Raw genomic sequence first — 23318 nt, forward strand, 5'->3', positions numbered from 1 at the left:
TAGTAAGTAGTAACAGGGGCCATGGAGAGGAAAGTTTCACTCCAATACAGCCATCTTATGCGAGCAGAAATTAATTCAGAGACGTGCCCCTTCCATTTTCATTTTGTTAGTAATTAGGATGGGAGAACCTTACAGTATACCACATGTTATTAGTCTTCAAGACAAACAAAATGGATGAAGTGTTCCACCATTTTAAAATATTTTCTAATTCAGGTCATAGATACATGAATGCTCAGCTCCCTTCAAATGCAAGTAGATACATGAAACCTAGAAATATTCCCTTTTTACGGAATAATCAACGTTCGGGTTGGAAAACACATACTGGACCCAATTCAACTTGATTAAAACAAAGTGTAAATCCTAATCTACTGAGCTACTAGCCATACTCTTGCTTTATAAAGGAACAACAGAGTAGAGTTTAGGCACTAGAACTGAAGGTAAAAAAACACAAGGACAACTCTTCAGCTTTTGCAAATTGGTATCAATGGAGCTGTGAGGATTCACACCAGCTGGGGATCTGCCCTGAGTGTGGGAGCAGCATATTACAGTTGGTAACTTGAGATAGATGAACTGTTGAAAGGAGACGACTGCAGAGAAGAGAAACAACCTCTTACTAGTGTTCTGTACCAATCTAACCTCAGAGTTGAAAACCTCACTGTACTTTAAAATGAGGACTAATGCAAAAGCTGCCCAGAAGGTTTTAAATAGCTTGAAAATCTGGCTGTGATGAATGTCAGTGGGAGGACAAAAATATGCCAGAAGGGGTATAGCAAAACCAGAACCAAAGCAGCTTTCAAGATCAATCAGAAGCTGAAACTGTTTCAGAGCCTATGCCAAAAATAATGCCCGTTCAAGTACATGTTACTCAACAGCCATTTTAATGAACCTGCTTAGAAGTGACAGAACGGAGATGGTATTGGCATGGAACAACATTGAGAAATCTGAAGCTGTCTGCTTATAGTCCAAGCATTTATTACAAAGTTCAGCCATAGATAAAACAGGACAAGCAACTGAAGATTAATTAAGTTTTACACCACGGTGGAACAAATCTCTTACTAAAATGAATGTGGAATAAACAGGCTATTTACAAAACAAAAGAAAACAATACCATGCAAGATATATTGACAGTCTTCCTGTGTTCAAGACACAGTAAAAGCTATAATCAAGCCCTACTGTACCTCAAAGAATTCAGATTTGATATTTGTGTATCTTTTTCTTCTTCCTGCCCTCACCCTTCCTTATCTGTTTTCCATTTTCAACATAGCATTTGGGATCAGTGCACAGTGACAGCGTTCCACGCAGTTCTGGATAGCTGTGCTATGCCAAAGCCAGCTATAATTTTATAGCCAATGAACCTACTCAATAGTACTAAGACATTCACCACTTCAGTCTTTTCTGCTTCCTACACAGGAGCCCTTCTTGCCATTCTAAACACCACACAGCAGGGCCAGAATTCGAAGTTACACTCTATTAGAAATCTTTTGCACAACTTGGAATAGTAACATGGGTATTTCTAAACAAAGGGCTAGGGAAAGGAAGTTCACCTGCTAATATACAAGTGGAATCAATTTTGTGTGTTGGTACTTATACCCACACTGCATAATGATCCTGAAAAGTACTGAACAGCCTCAACTCTCACTGCCCCTCACGGGATCAAGCAGAGACTGCTGAGAATGGGCATGCTGCCACTAAACCAATGGAAGGTTTAAGAGAGATCGGTGTATAACAGCCTGTCCACACTAGCAATGGTGCGTACACTTGCATAGACCTCTGGCTAGTGCTTTAACTAGCATGTCATTTTACACTGCTCAGAATGGCTTCTCTGTGCTAGACTTGCAAGGATACAAGCAATGGCATTTGCAATTGATCTGTGCCAGTGGGAAAAACAATGGGGGAATGTCCATTATAAACAAAGACATAAAATGCTGGTTTGTTAATCTGGTGTTAACCTTTTGGTGAAAAGCCCAACTTTTACCAGAGGACATTGGAGAGTTTTTCCTTGTTTTCTTTGTTTACTAATGTGCATTTTATTAGATTAATGGAGATGTACCCTGAGATGTATAACGAAACAAGCTCTCAAATATCAATAAGTAAGCAATGAGAAAAAACTATGGCTTATTTTCTCAGTCCTACTCCATGGAAGTCCACAGGACTTTTGCCACTTCTTTCAGTGGGTCACAGAGGAATCCATGTCAGAAGAGCGACTAGGACTCAAAGTTCCCAGCTTCAAAAGCTTGTTCTTGGGCCACTGAGCCAGGCACCTCTCATGGTAGAGTGTTAGGGCCCTAGAGATTGCAATAGATATAGTCTTTTAAAAAAAGATTCAGAGTTAAATAATTAGGCTGTCTTGCTGCTGGTTATTTAAGTGACATTGCCAGTTTTAGGCTCCCAATTTAAGTATTACCTGATTCAAATGAAAAACTGAAAATATTTCTATTTTGTTCATTTAATCATTCCCTTGGAGTACAGGACAGATCAATAACAGCATTGTGCAGAAGCATGAGAATGAGGAATTGAAATTAGATGGTTTGGTTGCATTGTCCAATCTGATTTTTATGTTTACTTTTTGTCCTTAAACTTTTTTTTTTAAAGAAAAAAAGTAAATTAATGTCTTAATGTTCTTTTACTTTCAGTAATCAAAGGTAATATTAACACAACATTTTTCATATGATTTATTTTGGCGGCATACCTTTCAACTTGCATCTGTATTTGAATCTGGACTAGCTGGAGTTAACCTCCAAGCCTGTTCTTGATCAATAAGAAATAATAATTGATCGGTGAGGTGATTCAAGCCCTGATAAACACAGAAGGGATGAATGCATTTGGAATAGGTGTTCAGCGACTCAGCCAAACATAACATGTTTGGTCAGAATGCAAGAATCTGCTCAGTTAGTTTTATGTATTAAGAATACATAACAATAAATATAGGGAGATGCTCGTCATGGGAGACTTTTACACTCTTGACTGTATGTGCCAGGCACAAGTGTCACGTCTCAGAACCAATTACAAAATAGGAAGTGGAGGATCAAGCAGCACAAAGAAGAAAACATCAGGAAAATATTTTTTGTGGAAAGAGCAGACACTCAGCTAGAAAAGGGTTAACCCAGACTAGTTATTATAATGCCCAAACTCAAGTTGAACCAAGACTTTTTCAAGGTTTATAGAGATTGATCAACAATTTCTCTCAATAAAATTGACACTTGCTTCTGCACAGCTTGATTTCTACTGGATCTCTCCTTCAATCCTGAGGACAAAGGAGATAGCAACAGTCCAGATTGCAGGAGCAATTTAGGGTCTGATTTCTATACGTTAGACATTCAGAGAAGTTCACATAAGCTTCTGGGACTTTTAGATGCTAATCTAAACCAAACCAAGGAACTTATTTATGCTTATTCTTCAATACCTCATTATTTCTCATTAAATAATTGATCTGCAGCATCTCTACACTTGTGAGAGGAGATATGGATCTGATCTATGAAATTCAGGTCCTAACTTCCCCAGAGTTCATGGTTGTTTGGATATTGGCACATCCTATTATAGATTTAGAAGCCAATCTCTCAGGTCGGATTCCAAAGTGGGACGTGTCCGGATTTGGGGTTTTGGTTTGGTCCATTACAATAATACAGGTGGGAGATAGAGAACAGCAGTGGCTCAGGAGGAATAGGACAGAAATCTGTGGCACTTCTGTACCATGCCAACTGCTTTCAGGTCATTTTCTCTGCTAAGCTCTCTCTCCCTTTTCATTGAAAACTAGCCTCATATGTTACAGTTTGCAAAGTTTGATTGCTACGAAAAGTCAAATCACAGTCCATAAAAGAAAGCTGGTTTTCCACCTATTGAGGGGCAAAACCTTGGAAGTTTCTGGCCAGCAGTTACGGGTACAAAAGTTGTGAATGTTCCTGCTGTCTAATTCCTACGGAAATATAAACAAGTATTGATTTAAAAATCAGCTGATGATCACTTGCCTGTTTCTGTTTAACTTGACATCAATAGGTCTTCCTTTGCATGCATAAACATGTTTCTGCCATGATGAGCAATAATAGATAACGTCCAGCAAAGCAGGTCTTCCATTTCTTCATGTTTTCTTGTTGAGGTCTTAAAATGTATGCCTTTTGTTTCCAGTCTAACGGTGAGTTTAACCACTGGGGCAATTTACCAAGGGTCATAGTGGATTCTTCATCACTGAGCATTTTAAAATCAACTTGGGATGTTTTTGTAAAAGACATGTTCTAGGAATTAGTATGGGGAAGTTCTAGGGCCTGTTTCACAGGAGGTCAGACTAAAGGATCACAGTGGTTTTTTCTAGCCTTGGAATCTATGACTGTGTTATGGAAAGAGTGAGCCAGTATTTTTAATGAAATTGTACTTAGAATAGGCAATAGGCAGGGAACTATATTAATTTTCAGTATTTCAATTATCTTTGCCATACATTTCAGTCTCTGCAGGATTGGACTACAAATCTGTCATGGTCTCATTCAATATTTCTGATCTTGGGAGGGTAGAATAACAAAGCCAAAAGCCTCACTAGAGGCTACATTGTCTGGCTTAATACCTAAGGAGCTTGTAATAATACAATGACAGTTTTAAGCTGCAATTTATCAATACAAAAATCTAAGGAAAGGTCAACCATAAAAATGAATGTTCATTGTACCTACTGTAGAAATGGAAAATGAAACAAAGAGGAATTTGAAGAACAAATTTAACAGACAAATGTGATAAGGGTGACTTACCTAGCTACATTCAATGCGGAAATACAAGACATAATACAAGCTCTTCCAGAGTAAATATTTAAAGGAAGGTTCGGGAGACACTGTTTTCAGGTTTATTATATTTCAAAGAAAGGATATCCTCAGGATCATCTAAAGGAAGTCTCAGTTTGGGACTATGTTCCACTGTTTGGACTTGCACTAATCACAGCAGAAAATAAAGTATATTCAGCATTTTTAAAACTTAAATGCCTAAAGTTAGGTACCTAAACAGGGTGTTGATTCTGACTCTCTTGAGAGTCAGAGTCAAGCACACCCATTCCATCATGTGATCAGACCCTATACTGAAACAACAATCCACAGCTCAGCATCTCAGAGCCCAGGTCAATTGATTCAGCTTAAAATTGCGGCGTAGATATTCCATTTTAGGCTGGAACCCAGTCTTGGCCCGAACTCAAACATCTACACTGCACTTTTTAGCCCCGTATCCCAAATCCCCCCCAGCCCGAGTCAGTTGATCCAGATCAGCAGTAGGTCTTGTATTGCAGTGTAAACATACCCCAAGTGGCCCGATTTTTCAAAGTGCTGGATATCTGCAACTCTCATAAATGGCAATAGGACCTGATGCATGCTCAGCATCTGAGAAAATCACTGCACTGATGTATTGCCTATATATGGCTTTAGGTCCCAGCTGGGGGCACTCAAGTTGGAACATTTCAGCTTAATCATTAACAAGATTTTAAGGGGAGCTGTTCAAGCTTCCTTTCTGGAATGTTTTCCCATGCCATTGTATGAATATATTGCTGGATTTTCAGAACCGCTAACTACTCACTGAACCCACTAATGGTAAAAGAGAATCGCAGGTGCTTAGTGCCTTTGAAAATCAGCTTAGTAACGTTTTTCCCCCCTAACTACAGCTGCAGAAAAATCATGGGGGTGAAAAATCTTGTATGAAGTCAAATTCCCTATCATCCTGTCTGCATGAAGGATCTGCACTTTATGATTAGAAGGGAAATGGTTTGAATATCAGACATGAGAACAAGTCAGTTCTGAGGACATGAGTTCCTCCCGCTTGGTGTTTGTTGAGCTCTCTCATTCAATGGTTGGTAAACTAGTACAAAGAAAAAAGCACTTGAGAGAGTAGTTTGTAATAACGTAATTGCTGTGGACCCTCTGCTCATTCATTAAGGCCAAACAAACAGTGTAGGTTTGCTATGATAGGATCAGCTCTCAAATGCTGAAGTTGGATGTAAGCGATGCACGACCCTGTGCTGACTCGCTGCACCTGGGTAAAATTCACCTCAAATGCATTAGCTTGTCCAAGCCTGAAGAATGGTGATCACATGGAGGTGTGATGGCTTGCTTTCATGGGGAAAACTGCATAGGGGTCAGGGCTTAGGTCCTTTGACATGCAGTGAGGTGTGAGGTTGGTAGGGGAGCCCAGGCCTTCCCACTCCATTGGCTCTGGCCCAGGGCCCTGTGAGGGCTATCAAAGAACTGACATCGAAGAGCATCTAAAGACTGCCCTCCCTGAGCCACTTCTTACCACTCCACAATTGTCCAAGGTTCGCAGATGGTGGCAAGAAGGTACGAAGGGGTCAGTTCACCACTGGGTTCCTCCTCGTGGCTCTGCTTGGCAGCTCTCTCTCGGGTCAGCAGCTGCCTCCTCCTGTCACTTGGCCCTCCAGCCAGGTCAGTACCCAGTCTGTCCCTTGTTCAGGTAATCCATGAACAGCACAAGGGCAATTAACACAAACTGAATTCATATGGGTTGGGGAGGGGGAGGGGAGAAGAGAATAGTACTTCCCTCTGAGGGTGCATCTGAAGCATCTTCAGGCCCTTGTTGTTAAGAGAGATCCTGCCTTGCCTGAGGAACTGTTCTGCTCCCTTTCAACTCCTCCTCCTCCAGTCCATGCATCTTTTCCAGGTGTGATGGGGTGGGGCTATGGAGTTTGTATATCCCCCACACAGGAGGGTGTTACATTTATCATTTGAAAATAAATTGTTTTCCAGGATGTCCACATGGTTTGGTTAGTGATCCTATGCTTCTCTTTATTTTGCACAGTTTATGCAATAGCTTTATTCACAGATTTTTGCTGCTATGTCTGGAAATGCCATCTTGGGCTGCATGCCTCAGGAACCTTGTAGTACTACATGGAGGTTTTAAATGCATTCTGGTCATGGCTTTGGCATCCTTTTCTAATACAGTGGTTCCAGTTTATATTGATATCTTTCAGTAGCTGAAAGAGGAGGATAAACTGGTTGAATTTAACTGAAACAATCCTTTGGCGATGGGAGAAACAAGGCTAGGTTGTTATCTTTGCCCAAGCAGTATATAATCCCTGCAGTTTACCCTCCTCAAAAAAAAAAAGTTTGGTTTGTATTCTATTGTCTTTGTATTAGAGTTACAGCAATTTCTTGCATATCCTTGGGAGACCTTACTGAATTAAGATTAAGTATATTTTGGGTCCATTGCCTTAAGCTAATTGTATATGTATTACTATGTATTCTCTAGGTGGGACACAACAGACGTGAGGCCTGGGAGTTCAAAGGATGATATTGAAAAGTGTGCCAGATGTTAATGGACTTTGGGGAGAATTCCCCATATGGAGAAGTTAATGCAAATTCCACACCTCTGGTTATGCAAAATCCCAGCTTTTTGAAGCTACGCCCTGAGGAGAGGATGATTGTCTGCTGCTTATTTGTTCCCAGAGACGGGCAATCAAAGGCCAAGCTGTATAAAGAAATGGCTCAACTGCCAGGCTGGGTGCTGGTTCTGAATCAGAGTTATGAACCTGTAACCACAGGGGAAAAAAAGAGTTGTGGATTTTGAAGGCCTGACACTTACCAGAGCCTGAGGTTGGATATGGGGTGAGATCTGTTAAGCTTTTAACCATGGGTGTGTTGTTGTTGGTTTTTTTTATATTAGTGTTTTTAGTATTTTTTTTGGTAATGCTTTCACCTTAATACATATTTTTTTCTTAGAAAGAGCTGTGCGCAATTGCCTGCAGTGACAAGTTACCACAGTTCACCGCTTTCAGAGGGAAAAAGCAAAGTACAGATGCTGGCCTATTTAGGCAGTCTGGCTTGCTAGAATCATCACAGAGGAAGCAGGGAACTGTGCAACCTGGAAAAACCCTGGTCAGGAGGGAGTGGGACTTGGATCTGCCCAAGAGAGATGATGGCTAGGAGCTGGAAACCTTTAAGTGGGTGCCCTCAAAGGATCATGGAGGGGAATTACAGGTGCACTTACCTTGAAACTGACCCATTGCCATTTCTTTCGTTTACTGCACTAGTCCACGTCTTTGGCAAAATTAATCCTCCCTCCTTCAGCCTGCTGTATAATGAGTTCTGTGACCATCATAGACCTTCTAGGGATAACATGTAGAGGGGAGAAAAGTGAATTTTCCTGATGGCCTTTTAAAGCCCGCATATTCAATAATAAGGAAAGACTGAGTGTCAAAGTCTTTCCAGCCAATAGTTCTATTCATAGCACCATGGCCTCTGCACATGACTATTTTATCTTTAGTAAGAACAAGTATTGAATTTTATTTTGTATTTTTGGTGTTGACATCCAAAAAGAGGAGTCAAGATGAAGGAGCAACAGATGTGCTGAGTATCATACTGCACAGACTAGCCAGTACCACATGTGCTCGTTTTTGTTTTTTTTTGCAAGATTGGAAAGAATCATTTTCATTACTGAAGGAAGCAGGGAGATGGTCGCTTATTTTTTTGACTCCTTTTTCACGATCATTGCATTCACTTATGCTTATGGCATCATACATCAGCTGTGGCTATAAATCCAAGGCCTGGTGGATACCAGCAGCTGCAAAAACTTTGTGACAACATTCATCCACTTACAATTTGCTTAGAAGGTGTCACAAACACAAGTTATATTTTTCTGACTATTTAAGGATTAATGTTTATCTAGAATGACCTGCAGAGCAGCAAAGCTTTGAAAAGAGGCCACTTAATTCTAAAGATGGACTAAGGAAAACTTTGGCATTCATAAATGAGGAAAATGAATGGCTGACCTTTCTTTGTCTGTTAAATATGATCTATACTGTGAAATAAAAATAATAAATAATGATAATACAGGCTGATTTGAGCCACTTGCAATACCTTTAGGAAAAAACACCCAGAAAGAGTTTTTATGAGCAAAAATGGGATTGTAAATTTTGTACATGAAATTTCAAAATCAAGTCATTCATCTCATGGCACATTCCTCATCAAGACATCTCTAATGTATGATCAATAAAGTTATTTTTAAAAAAGTCTTGCTTAAAACAGATGGTGTTGAAGGGAAACAGGCAATATGTACAGAGAAGAGCTAACCCCTTCATATAGTAAAATAAGGGTCTGGCCTTCAAAGTGAGCTAGGGATGTTCCCCTTGGAATTTTAAGACGATTTAACTGTTTAATTTTGATAGGTCTGGATTCCGCTCTCACAGACACTGATGAGAATTAGTCAATGGAGTTATCTTGGTATGAGATCAGATTGAGGGTTTGTCTGTGTTCCAAATCCATGTGAATTAATGCATTTATTAGACTGTACAATACTGTTCCAAGAGAACTTGGTGAGACATTGAAAATTAGCCTGTGCAAAATAGCAAAAATACACAATAAGAAAGAGTACTGCATTGGCAAGGAGATGGACTTCATGACCTGACAGGCCCTTTTCTGTTATTTTATATGATTCCATCAATAGCTGGAGAGAAAGCCAATAACTTTCTGAATGTGAGATCAGTGCAGATCAGCCCTCTTTAAAATGATCAATCCTCGGGCAGTTTGAAGATTTCGCCTCATTTATACCTGAACAGATTGTCTTTAATCTTAAAAATCATAGCCTAAGAGGTCTTCTTCAGTCTTAGTATCAATCTAGTCCCACTTCTTGCCATCCTTCTGCCTAATCTCCCAAACGATTTATTTTACCAACTCTTAAACACCTTTAGTGTTGATGCCTCACGTTAAACAGATAATTACACTGCCAAATTACCTTCATTGTTAAGATTATTAAGACTAAGCAAGTTAGTAGTCCCCAGGCATTAATTCTTTCCCTGTTGTTTAAGGCACTGCAAATAACTCCTCCTTTCCTTGGTTTTACAGTTCAAACATTTGTTGACAAATCATTTCTTAGAAATTCTGTAAAAAGAGACATGAGTGAAATCCCCATTAATGTCAAATACAAGACTCCCATTGATTTAAATTTTCATCCAATATGTGTTTATCAAGTTGGATAAGTGTGTGACAATAGATGGGGGAAACCAGTACTGCTAGACAACTTTTTAGCTAGATGATTTCATTCGGCTAGAATACAAATGAAAAATGTATTTTCTAAAGTATGAAACATTAAGTTCTTATTATCCAGATTTAAAAAGACCCCTAATGCATTAACATCAAGTATGCACTTTATGGCAAAGTCCAGGACACTCAGTGTGGCTTTAGACCTGGTTGTTACAGTGTCAACCATATCTTTACATTGAGACAGCTTTTTTACATAAGAACGGCTATTCTGCGACAGACCAATGGTCACCCACAGTGGCCAGTGCCAGATTCTTCTGAGGTAATGAACAGAACAGGGTAATTATTGAATAATCCATCACCTGTCATCCAGGCCCAGGTTCTGGCAGTTGGAAATTTAGGGACACCCAGAGCATGAGGTTGCATCCCTGTGCAGCTTGGTTAACAGTCATTGATGGACCTGTCCTCCGTTCACTTAATTCTTTTTTTGAACCCAGTTATACTTTTGGCCTTCACTACATTCCCGGCACTGAGTTCCACAGGTTGACTGTGCATTGTGTTAAGTACTTCCTTTGGAAAAAAAAACAACAAAAAAACATCTGCCTATTAATTTCATTTGGTGACCCCTGGTTCTGGTGTTATGTAAACAGGTTAATAAACACTTCCTTATCACTCTGTCCACACCATTTATGGTTTAATAGACCTCTATCAAATCTCTGCTTAGTCATCTGTTTTCTAAATTGAATATTCCCAGTCTTTCATTTCACCTTATATGCAAACTGTTCCCGACACCTAATCATCTTTGTTGCCCGTCTCTGCAGCTTTTCCAATTCTAATATAGATTTTTTTTAAACGGGGGTGTCATAACTATAAAAGGAAGGGTAACAGCTCTCCTGTGTACAGTACTATAAAATCCCTCCTGGCCAGAGACTCCAAAATCCTTTTACTTGTAAAGGGTTAAGAAGCTCGGGTAACCTGGCTGACACCTGACCCAAAGGACCAATAAGGGGACAAGATACTTTCAAATCTTGGGGGGGGGGGAGAGGAAGGCTTTTGTTTGTGCTCTTTGTTTTGGGGGTTGTTCGCTCTTGGGACTGAGAGGGACCAGACATCAATCCAGGTTCTCCCCATCTTTCTAAACAAGTCTCTCCTATTTCAAACTTGTAAGTAAATAGCCAGGCAAGGCGTCTTAGTTTTCCTTTGTTTTCCCAACTTGTAAATGTACCTTTTACTAGAGTGTTTATCTTCATTTGCTATACTTTGAACCTGAGGCTAGAGGGAGGTCCTCTGAGCTCTTTCAGTTTGATTACCCTGTAAAGTTATTTTCCATACTGATTTTACAGAAATGATTTTTACCTTTTTCTTTAATTAAAAACCTTCTTTTTAAGAACCTGATTGATTTTTCCTTGTTTTAGATCCAAGGGGGTTGGATCTGTAGTCACCAGGAGTTGGTGGGAGGAAGGAGGGGGGATGGTTAATTTCTCCTTGTTTTAAGATTCAAGGGGTTTGGATCTGTATTCACCAGGGAATTGGTGAAAGGTTTCTCAAGGCTACCCAGGGAAGGGAATTAGCTTTTGAGAATGGTGGCAGTGGACCAGAGCTAAGCTGGTAGTTAAGCTTAGAAGTTTTCATGCAGGCCCCCACATTTGTCCCCTAAAGTTCAGAGTGGGGAAGCAGCCTTGACAGGGGGCAACAAGGACTGCATGTAGTGTTCAAGTGTGGGGCATACCATGGATTGATGTAGTGGCATCATGATATTTTCTATCGTAAGAACAGCCATACTGGGTCAGACCAAAGGTCCATCTATCCCAGGATCTTATAATTTATCCCTTTCCTAATGAGTCCAAATAGCATTAGCTTTTTTTGACTGCTGCTGCCCATTGACCGGATGTTTTCAGAAAACTATCCATAAAGGACTCCAGGATCTCTTTCTTGACCATTTTCTGGCCATTACCATCAACCAGCCACCACTTCACAAACAACTCAGTATTAACTTGTCCAGATAGGAGACATGAGCATGTGACAATTGTCAAATATCTGGGCAGCATCATAGAGCTGGAGGATACTTTAATATGTGGATACTTGTATAGTAGCAGCTGCTTCAGAGACCTCTTTGGAAAAGATGTGACATCAACTTTGCTGCAAAGCTGCAGATCTATAGAGCCACAGTTAAACCAACCGTATTATATAAAAGTGAAACCTGGGCACGGCGGAACACTGAATAGCACCAGATTGATGCTGTCTACTGTCATTGTCTTCGTCAGCTATTCCTTATTAAGTGGCAGGACAAATTCCAAAATGAGGCTATTCATAGTCAAATCCATCAATCGTTTCTATCAGCACTCGCCCAGTTCCGGCAGCTTTCTTGGTATGGTATTTTAGAATGTAAAACCAATGAATTCTGAAGCATATGTTCCAAGCAATGCGACTATAAAGGTTGGTGATCAGCTAGGTGCCAAGAAATTCAGTAACATCATAAGATTGCCAGTAATGGACATACTGAATATCCAGCTAGACCCCCTTAAGAATTTAGCCAGAGAGTGATATGTGTGGCAATCTGTGAAGAAGCCACATTCCTTTGACTTTTGCCATGATGATGAGGATATATTGTTACAAGTTAAGCCACACTGAACTGCTGTTGTGTTCTTTTGAGTGTCCTGATGAAGGAGTCTGAAGCCAGTGCTTGAGGAAGAGGATTCTTTATTGAAGTTAACACCCAGCCTATTCCAGCATGTAAGAGCTGTTAAAAACAAAAACTTCTGTGGTCAACGTACCAACTCATTAGAGCTGCTAAGGGATGAGAGCGGGAGAGAGACAGACAACTGGGTCACAGGGTAGCTCTTAAAGAGACATGATCTTCACAACTGCAGCCCTTCATTTAAGATAGTGGAAGTAGTAGTCAGTCTTCAAACTAAAACAAAGGCACAGGCAAGGCCACTCAAGAATTTGAATGATTTCATAATTGTCCTTAACTATGCGAGTGGAAGGGCTCCTCTGGGTAAGGGAAAATGTGTATGAGTGTGTGAGAGACAGAGTGCAAAAAAGCGGGACAAGGTGAGAAGCAGGAAAGAGGCACACAGAAAAAGAGTGTGAAGGAAGCTGCTGATACAGCCTGGACACAGATAGTGTTTGGTTCTGATAGAGGCCTAGAGAAAAAGATTTGCACCCAGTGTTGACTAAAAAATTTGGGGCTGTAAGCAAGAAAACCGTCTCCTGGGTTCAGGAAAACAGGACTTTGTACACTCTATGTAAATAAACACCATTGTATCCGAAAGTAACTGGGTTCATCATCAATTCCATCTCCTAACTGGAACAAGCTGCAAGTCTCATTTTTTGACTAGCTGCTTGGGCTATCTGTTTGAAGCCATACTTTCCACTAGCTGAATGGAAGAGAGTTACAATTTTAAAAAGACTGGTCTGTGTATAAAGGACCTCTAACCTCAAATGGCAAGAATATGAGAATTTAATCACATTCCAGTACCATATAAGCAAAATATATAGTTCATATAAGTAGTTAAATATGGAAAATTATGCATTGACGCAACAGGGATTAGCACTGTTTATCTGTTGTGTGTTTTTTCCCCATTTGTTCTTTATCCTGTTTTAGGACTAATTCCTCTATCCCTTACTCATATAAAAGAGTAAGGGAGTAAGAGCTATGGGATCAGGGTCTTAATTAGTTGTTTATATTTGTTAGCTTTCTTTTTAACGTGGGAAAAGATTCTTTTACATGCTTTATTATCTCGCCTGCAAGATTAATACGATAAGACAAAATTAATATTAATTACATAAAGATGACAAGGATTTAATATAAGAAAACAGATTGCTATTTAACATTACTTAATTTGTAACTTCTATGGTTAATAAACACGTTTAATATCTTTGATAATTATAACTGTGATGCTAATTAATGCATACTTTGTTCCTATATTACTCAGCTTTATTACTTATAATTGTGTTGGAAGAAATTAGACTTCTGCCAGACTATTTGCATTTTGTATGAAGAGTAGAACTTTTGGAAAGTATACATCTATCAACTTGTCCCATTAAAGTTACAGCATTTGTTTTTACACTTCTCCAAAAGGGGTCACAATGGGGAGGGGGGAAGGAAATGTATTCCAAAGAATTTCATATTAAAAAAATCAAGTTAGAAAAAGAGCAGTTCAACCACAAGGTTGTGGACTTGATTCTCTTCTCACAAGAAGTGACTGGTCCAAAGCTTACTGAAATTAATAGATTTAAAGTTCAGTAGGGACCACTCAGTCTATTCTGACCTCTTGCATACCACGGGCCACAGAACTTCCCCCAAATATTTCCTGTTTGAAATACATGTATTTTAGAAAAAACATCCAATCTTGGATTTTAAAATTGCCATAGACAGAGAATCCACCACAATCTCTGATAAATTGTTCCAAGTTAAAGGGAGTCATTTGACTTTCCTTATTTAGGGCCTAATCCAAAGCCAATTGAAGTGTTATTGAAAATAATGGTATTTTACCAGTGTAAAACTGGTTTAAGCAAAAAGCATTGGGTCCAGGTGATTTAAAAAAAAAAAAAAAAAAAAAGTTGTGCTAGAAATAGGTTAGTTGTTTAATTAGTTAAAAAAAAAAACAAAAAATAATTAATAAAAAAACCCCACAAGACAGAGCTTACTTGGCCCCAATCCTGCAAGCACTTATGCATATCAGTATCTTCAACATCCACGCTTGCAGGATCATTTCCGCAGTTCAGAGCTCCCATGTGCACATTTTGGAATGCTTTGCTGTTGGCTACGTTTGCCCAGATTAGGGTGACCAGATTACCACTATAAAATATCGGGACGGGGGCGGAGCCAAAAGGGGGGGCGGAGCCAAAAAAGGGGGGGGACAGAGCAAAAAAAAGTTTTAAGGGGCCTGGGGCATTAGCAGGCCCCACACGCTGCCCTCCCCGAGTCCCCGCGGAGCCTCCCGCCCCCTGGCCCGCCACGGGCATATGCGGGGCGCAGTGGGTCTGGGCGGGGGCAGCGCGGAACGGGCAGGAGCCGGGGGGGGGGGGGCGGCAGGGGCCGAATCCCCGCTGCTGCCAGGGAGCCCCGCGCCTCTCCCTCCCGCTCGCGGCTGTGGCTCCTTCCCGGCGGGACGCGCCTCCCGCTGCCCCGGGCACATGCGGCGCGTGTCCCCCGCGTAGGGTGACCAGACGTCCCGATAAAATCGGGACCGTCCCGATATTTAGGTATTTGTCCCGCGTCCCGATTGATCTTCGGTCGGGACGCTGCACTCCGCTTTTTTTTTTTTTTTTCTCTGCCGGCAGCACTCAGCTGTTCTCGGCTTTTTTTTTTCTTCTCCTCTGACTGCCGGCAGCACTCAGCTGTTCTCTGTTGGTTTCCCCCCCCCCCCCCCTCCTAAAAACCAGAGGCTGAAGGTATGCATACCTAAGGAAGGGTAAGCATAATCTCCTGACTGCCCGCAGCCCTGGGCTGTTCTCAGCTCCCGCCCCCGACTGCCAGCAGCACTGGGTCACAGTAGGGAATTGGGAGAGGGAGCTGTTTGTGTCCTTACACTGGCAGCACTCGGTTTTTTGGGTTTTTTTGCTCCGCCAGTGACCCCCCCTTCCCCCCCCCCTTGTGTCCCGATATTTTCTTCCTGTCATCTGGTCACCCTACCCCCGCGCCTAGTCTCCCTCCCGCCGGGAAGGAGCAGCTGGACGCGCGCCGCATGTGAGTGGGACAGGCCGGGGGGGCGCGTCCCACCGGGAAGGAGTCGCAGCCGCAAGCGGGACGGAGAGGCGCGGGGCTCCCCGGCAGCAGCAGGGATTTGGCCCAGGCCCCCGCGCCGCCCACCTGGCCCCTGCCTGCTCCGCGCTGCCCCCCGACCGGACCCACCGCGCTGCCCCGCGGGCTGCAGGGCTGGAGCAGCCTTCAGGCTGCGCTCCCGGCCCTGGGTGCAGCAGCCCGGGCAGAAGCCCTCTGGCGCGGCGGGGGGTCTCACAGCTGAGCCCCCCTGTCTCCCTCCCTTGCCCGCCCGGTGCCCGGGTGCTGGAGCTGACTCACCAGCTCCAGGATCCAGGCACCGCCGCCGCCACCCCCCTCCCTCCAGGCTTGCACCGCCATGCTGCAAGCCTGGGAGGGAGGAGGAATGCTGGGGAAGAGGCGGGGCCAGGGCGGGGATTTGGGGAGGGAGCCAATGGGGGAAGGAGGGGGCGGAGCCGGGGGGCGAGCGCCGGAGCGGAAGGGAAAATTTCTTCTTTGTCCAGTGTCCCGACCAAACATTGGTCGGGACGCGGGACAAAGAAGCAAATATCGGGACAGTCCCGATAAAATCGGGACGTCTGGTCACCCTAGCCCAGATTCTGTTCTGGGTAATTTGACCATTTTAACTGCTAAGTCTTTGCTAGCAGGGAGTGTTTATAGATAGCACATCTTTATACAGCTGACCTCTTCTCCCTTCCTGCTCGCCCACTTGGTTTACTTTGCCATGTGAAATGTTTTCAGTCAGATGTAATAAACCCAAGCTAATCCACAGACTCCCACAAGTCTCTTGTGTTCATGTGTCTGCAAATTTACATGTACTGAAGGATGATAAAAGATGAGAAAGGAGAAGACAATGTGCAGCTTAAACATCTGTTCCTTATGGCCTGCTGATATCCTTTTTGTCAGGGTCAAGAAAAGATTTAGGAGACTTTCTGTTTGAGATCAGGTGCTGAAATTATACGGTCTACACTTCAGGGCTACAGCTGATCCATACCTGTAAGGCTTTCTACAAGTCTTAGATCCTATAGGAAGCAACATATATAGCCAACAGGAAGTTTTAGAGGATACTAAAATGCTTCCTGTAGGAAGCAAAGATTTGTAGAAATCCATAGAGGTATGGATCAGCTGTAGCCCTGAAGTGCAGACAGTATAAAATAAATATATATATATAAAAATAAATAAAATAAAAAAATAAATTTCAGATGTTTTTGCTGGGTATATATAAATAAATATATAAATAAGTTCAGAGTATGTTTTTTAAACTGGTTGGCAAGGGATGAAAAAAATCCTTGACTGATACCAAAAGCACTAGGAATAGTTTTCTTTGCAAAAAAACAAGTGTTGTTGTTTTTTAGAGCAGCCCTGTAGTCATTTGCAGGCTGGCTAAGAAGCAATCTATAAAAGCATCCTCTCGTCTTCAGTAAGAGCATGGCTGAGCTGCACGTTCCGAGTTGTTAAAAGTTTGCTTCTAGTGTCAAGTCTTTGCTGGAGTATTATTCGACTAAAATAGGGGCCTGGAGCAAAGGAAAGCTCACCCCACTGAGAAGTGTCTAGACCTTTAAAAATAATTTGTTTTTATACCACTTTCCATGTGGAGGATAAAAATATTTCTTCAACCTCACAAAGATGTGTAATCACTGCCATTTTTAAGCATGGGAAATGGAGGTACAGGGTGGTTAAAAGGCTTATCGAAGATCACACAGCATGTCTGACAGTTAAGAACAAAGCTCAGATTATTTGACTCTCATCCCTGAGCCATGACCCTGAAGGTGCCCTTCCCACAAGATTATATTGGCTAGAGGTGGCAAGTTCTAGTTTTGGGCCAATATTTGTGCTATTCAAACAATTGACATCCCAATCTCATATTGTTGTTGGTCTTAATTCAACACATCTCTCCGTGGAAGAAAAGACCCACCTTCTGGCAGACATGGCAAATGAAGTTGATTTGTTTATCAACAAGGGGAAGACAGAAAGTAGGAGCCTATATAAAAAAAAATCGGGACATCTGGTCACCTGAATAGAAAGACACTAGAAGTCAGTTATTTTACTTATGATAAATTTTATGGTCAATTGCTTGACTACACTTTAGTTTGTTATGAAATCTAGTAAAGAGAGCAAAACCAGTATCAGACAGGTTTATTGCTAAAAGCCCATGATATAGAAAAGGAAATGGTTCAAAATACGATACCAGACTCTGGAAAACTGTCTCATGCAGCATTGTTACAGTCATCTTACACCGAAGGTATGCTAGGCATATTTATAGGATGATTTCACAAATTGAAAAACTCTTTATACATCCTTAATATTCACCCCATTATTGTGTCTTAGTTCTTTAACTTGTTGTTCTGTTCCTTTCGTTACCTTTGTTTTTGATACTATCATTCCAGGTACTGGCCTGTGCAGGCATCACTCTACTTTGTGCTAATGGGTTGTCTAGAATTCATGTGGCACAGCTGTGATGTTGCAGCGCCTCAGTATAGACACTATCTTCATGGACAGGAAGGATGCTCCTATCAGAGTTGGTAATCCATCTTCCTGAGAGGCGGTAGATAGGTTGACCGCAGAATTCATCCCTTGACACAGCGACTTAGGTCAGCTTAACAATGACACTCAGGGGTGTGGATTTTTCCACCAACGTAGTTAAACCAACCTAATTTTATAGGCCAGGCCTCAGAGATACAACAAATATATCTTGATTTTCACAAGTTTCCTACATGTTTAAGCCAAATGCTGAGTTGTGTTATTGCAGGGTATTGTGGAACGTAACTTAGCATGAGTGAACAGAACTCTGGGAAAAACACAGGCAAGTTCAGCTCTTGTAACTGCCAGGCATTTGTATAATGTGGCATATAGTAACCTAACATATGTGTGTTGGCTCACAGGTCCCTGCTTGTCACTCTGATTATTATATCAGGGCAACACCTTTGTTAAATTAATATATGAAGCAATGCTAAAACATTCATGAGACTTGTACTATTTTAGCAAACTATGTAAGTGGCCATACATAATTAATATGATTAAAATGAGTACTTTTTTGTAATACGAGCAAAGCTTTAAATGAAACTTCTATCCAAGTGTGGTAAATTTTGAATTTTGGATTTATTTTGAGAAACTGGAATAAGTATTATTGTCTGACCACAATGCTATGTAAATAAGGAGTAAACCAGAAATTTGGAGTAGTGAAATTATAAGTGAGGTCTTTATAAATTGTTTTGTGAACAGTACTACTTATTCAAATTATTCTTACTGCTAGTAGCCACACACTGGAGTTGTGATATTAACCTCACCACATAGGCACATGTCTCCATTCCCTTAATGGACCAACAAGCTGTGCGCAGTATCCCAAAGTTTTGTATTGCTGAGTGAAACACTAGTAGTTGAGGTAGATCTAGACTTCTTTTGTAGATGCCATATCCAGGTAACCTACTGAATGGACAGTACCTAATTTATCAACTATTGCTTTGTCAGAGTCCACTATTGGTAGCAATATCGTAGAAGAATGATACATAAGGAATTTAATTACATGATTTAACACTTTGCCAATTTACACAGTTTTTGTTATACATTGAGGGCAATACCATTTAGCTATTTATTGCTAATAAAGTCAGGCAGTTTTCCTTTTTCAGTATCCCCTAATGAATTGGCTATGGTAGTTAATACATAACTTCCATAAGCCGTACAAATATTTTTTCTACCAACATAGGTTTTCCCTTGTCTTCATATTATTTACTGAAATTAGTTTAACAACTTTTACTTGTTTGATTAAGCACCTTAGCAATATCATGCATATTGTACTCTATGTACTGGTCAGTAACCAGGCCCTTGATACTATGAATCATAAATTTAGAGACTGTTTAAAATAGGTCATTTTTTCATATTGCCCTGTTCCAAAGAGACATTCCAGATTCAAATAATCCTGAAATGTAACCAATAATTCCATCTAGACTCTGGAGTCCCAGGAAGTCTTTTGCACAGCCATTGAGTCTCATGTACATTCCTGATAAGAGGCTATTATTCTGATTAATAAAGTAGTTGATAGCAATGATATGTTTGCTTTTACAAAGTAGCCAACTTCAGCCATATTCCAATGAGAGACATTTAAAACCATAGTTACAGGCATAAACTCACTTTGCTTAATAAAATACAGTTTAATCAATAGTTAGATCTGACCCTGCTAGTGGTCTTTATAATAACTCTAGTCTATTGCATACGCACTTGTGTGTATGTTAAAGGGTAGTTGACCAGTTTCTTATTAATAAGACACTCTTTTCTTCACTGTGCGCTGCTATTTTTGTGTCTCCCATCTGTGTGATGCACCCTTAAACAGTTTAAATTAACTCCTATCAAGAGAGTGAGTTGTGCAATAATGGCACTCCCATGCTAGCTATCAAGCAACAAAAAACTTTCACAAACTTGAAAAGATTTGGGAAAGTAGCATTAGCACGGCTACACAAATACACATTTTTAACTCCATCATGTCTGTCCTCATTTATGAATTAGAGTCATGGAAACCTACAACAGAATAGTGACTCAATCCAATCGACTCAAGTAAATGCCTGCAAAACATCTTTAGAGCTCATTTGGAAGAGTTTCTTGCAACATCAGAAATATAAAAGTAGAGCAAACCAACCTAAAGCATCAACCCTGGTAAAATGACAACACTGGAAATATTTAGGACAAGTTTCTAGCATCCCCTCAACATAGAACATGGATATCACCTGGAAAGAGAAAGAGGGTGACCTAGAAAAACATTACGCAGAACGAAGAGAAAGAAGCCAAATCCATCAACATGACAGTCAGAAGCCTGAAAAGCATACCACAAGACCAAAGTAAGTGGTGGAAACTGGTGGACGCCCTATATGCCAGTCTCAACCAGCAGGTAGTATTTCAGCAGCGCTACCAAGACACTTCCTTTTCTGGTCTATACTTTTTTCTTTTTGCTCAGGCACTGGTGCTGCCACACTGATGTAGCTAAACTGATGCAACTCTCCCAGTGTAGATTCACTTCACAGGTGTAAAGAGTGACTTGCACCTGCATGGCTTACCCTGATAGAGAGACACTAGCATTACTGCCTCGTCTTCCCATTCCTTTAAGTGTCCTTTATGGTTTGCATCTCATGACCTCACTCTGTAGTCAGTGTGAGATTAATTTAACAACATGGCATGGTAACATATGCAACCGGAAATTAAGCCAGTTTTAGGGTGCTGTGTAGCAACCTCCCTAATTCAGAGGTCAGATCAGCCTGGGCCGAGGCATTACTATTTGCACAAACTCCCAAGAAAAATTAAGGAATCCTCTCACTCTGTCCCCAAACCCGATGCTAGCCCTTCCTCACTGGCCCCCTACCCTCTGATGGCGATACCACTACTCTTCTTGTTCCCTTCTCATCTTTCCTTCCCTTCGCTCCAGATCCACCTTCCTTTTGCTGGCTGCCTCCTCTTACCACTTCCTCCTCTCACCAGCCCCTCATCTCTTTAATAGCTTCTCTTCAGCTCAGCATTCCCCCATATGAATGTGGAGTCAAGGCTGTAATCAGGGCAAGGTGAGCAGGGCAGCCACCCGGGCGAAAAGCCGTTAGTGCAGGTAGAAAAATAAGTGACATAAAGCCCTGTACAGTGGGGCTTGGTTGAGCCAGTCCTGGCTGGCGGGGCTCAGAGAGGGAACACCACCTCCACCCTCAACACACCTCAGTGACCCATCCAGCTTGCCTGGTTTGGGGGGAGCACAACCAAAACATCTGGGGGGACATGTGACCCTAGATGCCCCCCACATCATCTCTGGGTGGAAAAATGACAAACGACGCAGTAGGGGGTGCAAATATGCTTGCTCATGCTAGCTGCTAAAATGCCTACTTATGGCTTTGGTGGTAGCCTCCCATACAGGGGAGTGGAAACCCTACCTTTCTACTCCCAGGCTTCAGCATAGAAGAAAGTCTTTTGTAGAAGAAAGAGGAGATCTTTGCCAGTCTTCTCCCTATTGCCCTGCTGCTCCTGTCATTAGCCAAGCCTAGCTTTTACTGGAGTCTGGTGAAATAGAATAGGAAAATATGTTAAGGAGATCAAGAAAAGCACTAGTTGAACAAGGCTGTGAATAGAGAAACAGAGAATTCTAAGGGATAAGACCTTTATAGCCAAAATTATCCCTGGGTCTAAGTTAATGGGAACATTAGGCAAAAGGCCATGTCACTGCCAACACTCTGAACTCTGTTTGATAATACTGATTTAGAGCAGCAAGCTATCAACATCAGCAGTAGAAAGCAGCATTAATATAGCAGGATTTGGGTCTGAACACAAGATAAGATGTTTCATGCATGAACATTTATATGCCCGACAGTAAAATCTGTGTTTTGGTACCTTTAACACACAGCCATGTTATATCAAGCCCTCCAACTGCTACCCCTTCCTACTTCTCCATGTGGGCACCAATGATACCGTCAAGAATGACATTGAATGGGCCACTATAGACTATCCTTCTTCCCAGAGCCACGTAAAGGACTTTGAGGCACAAGTTGTGTCCTCGTCTATCCTCCCTGTTGAAGGAAAAGGCCCAGGTAGGGACCATCGAATTGTGGAAGTAAATATGTGATTATGCAGGTGATGTCGGAAAGAGGACTTTGGATTCTTCGACCATGGGTTTTTTCCCCCTGGTCAAAAGATTGCTAGGAAGAGATGGGATCCACCTAACCAAGACAGTGAAGAGCATCTTCACAGGCAGGCTTACTAACCTAGTGAGGAGGGCTTTAAACTACATTCGCCGGGGGATGGAGACCTAAGCCCTAAAGCAAGTGGGGAAGTAGGATACCGGAAAGTAACAAGGAGAGTGCAACAGGGGAGGCCTCCTGATTCATACTGAGAAAGCAAGCAATCAGCTAGTTACCTTAGGTGCCTGTACACAAATGCAAGAAGCCTGGAAACAAGCAGGAAGAATTGGAAGTCCTGGCACAATCAAGGAGCTATGATGTGATTGGAACAACAGAGAATTGGTAGGGTAAGTCACATGACTGGAGCATTATCATGGGTGGGTATACACTATTCAGGAAGGACAGGCAGGGGAGAAAAGGTGGAGGAGTTGCACTGTACGTAAAAAAGCAGTATGATTGCTCGGAGGTCCAGTATGACACTGGAGGAGAGCCTGTTGAGAGGTCTTTGGGTTAAGTTTAGAGGCGAAAGCAACAAGGGTGATGTCATGGTGGGCATCTGCTATAGACCATCAGACCAGGAGGATGAGGTAGAGGAAGCTTTCTTCGGACAACTAACAGAAGTTTCCAGATCACAGGCCCTGGGTCTCATGGGGGACTTCAATCGCCCTTACATCTGCTGGGAGAGCAATACAGCAGTGCACTGACAATCCAGGAAGTTTTTGGAGCGTGTTGGGGACAACTTCCTGGTGCAAGTGCTGGAGGAACCAACTAGGGGCCTTGTTCCTCTTGCCCTGCTGATCACAAACAGGAAATAATTGGTAGGGGAAGAAGAAGTGGGTGGCAACCTGGGCAGCAGTGATCATAAGAGGGTCAAGTTCAAGATCCTGACAAAAGGAAGAAAGGAGAGCAGAGAATATGGACCCTGGACTTCAGAAAAGCAGACTGACTCCCTCAGGGAACTGATGGGCAGGATCCCCTGGGAGACTAATATGGGCCGGGGAG

At 41.9% G+C, this 23318-nt stretch overlaps 1 long non-coding RNA gene across 1 annotated transcript in view; it reads right to left on the bottom strand.

Annotated features, from left to right (window-relative positions):
• Positions 1-4718: 4718 nt before the first annotated feature.
• Positions 4719-23318, bottom strand: part of LOC135984098 (uncharacterized) — a 46376-nt gene continuing 27776 nt past the window's right edge. Inside the window, exons 2-4 of the long non-coding RNA XR_010602007.1 lie at positions 9703-9848; positions 7960-8077; positions 4719-6946 (exon numbers count right to left, since the gene is read on the bottom strand). This is a non-coding gene — a long non-coding RNA (uncharacterized LOC135984098). The remainder of the gene's footprint in view (positions 6947-7959; positions 8078-9702; positions 9849-23318) is intronic.

Source organism: Chrysemys picta, chromosome 5 (genome assembly GCF_011386835.1).
Source record: "Chrysemys picta bellii isolate R12L10 chromosome 5, ASM1138683v2, whole genome shotgun sequence".
Taxonomy (NCBI): Eukaryota; Metazoa; Chordata; order Testudines; family Emydidae; genus Chrysemys; species Chrysemys picta.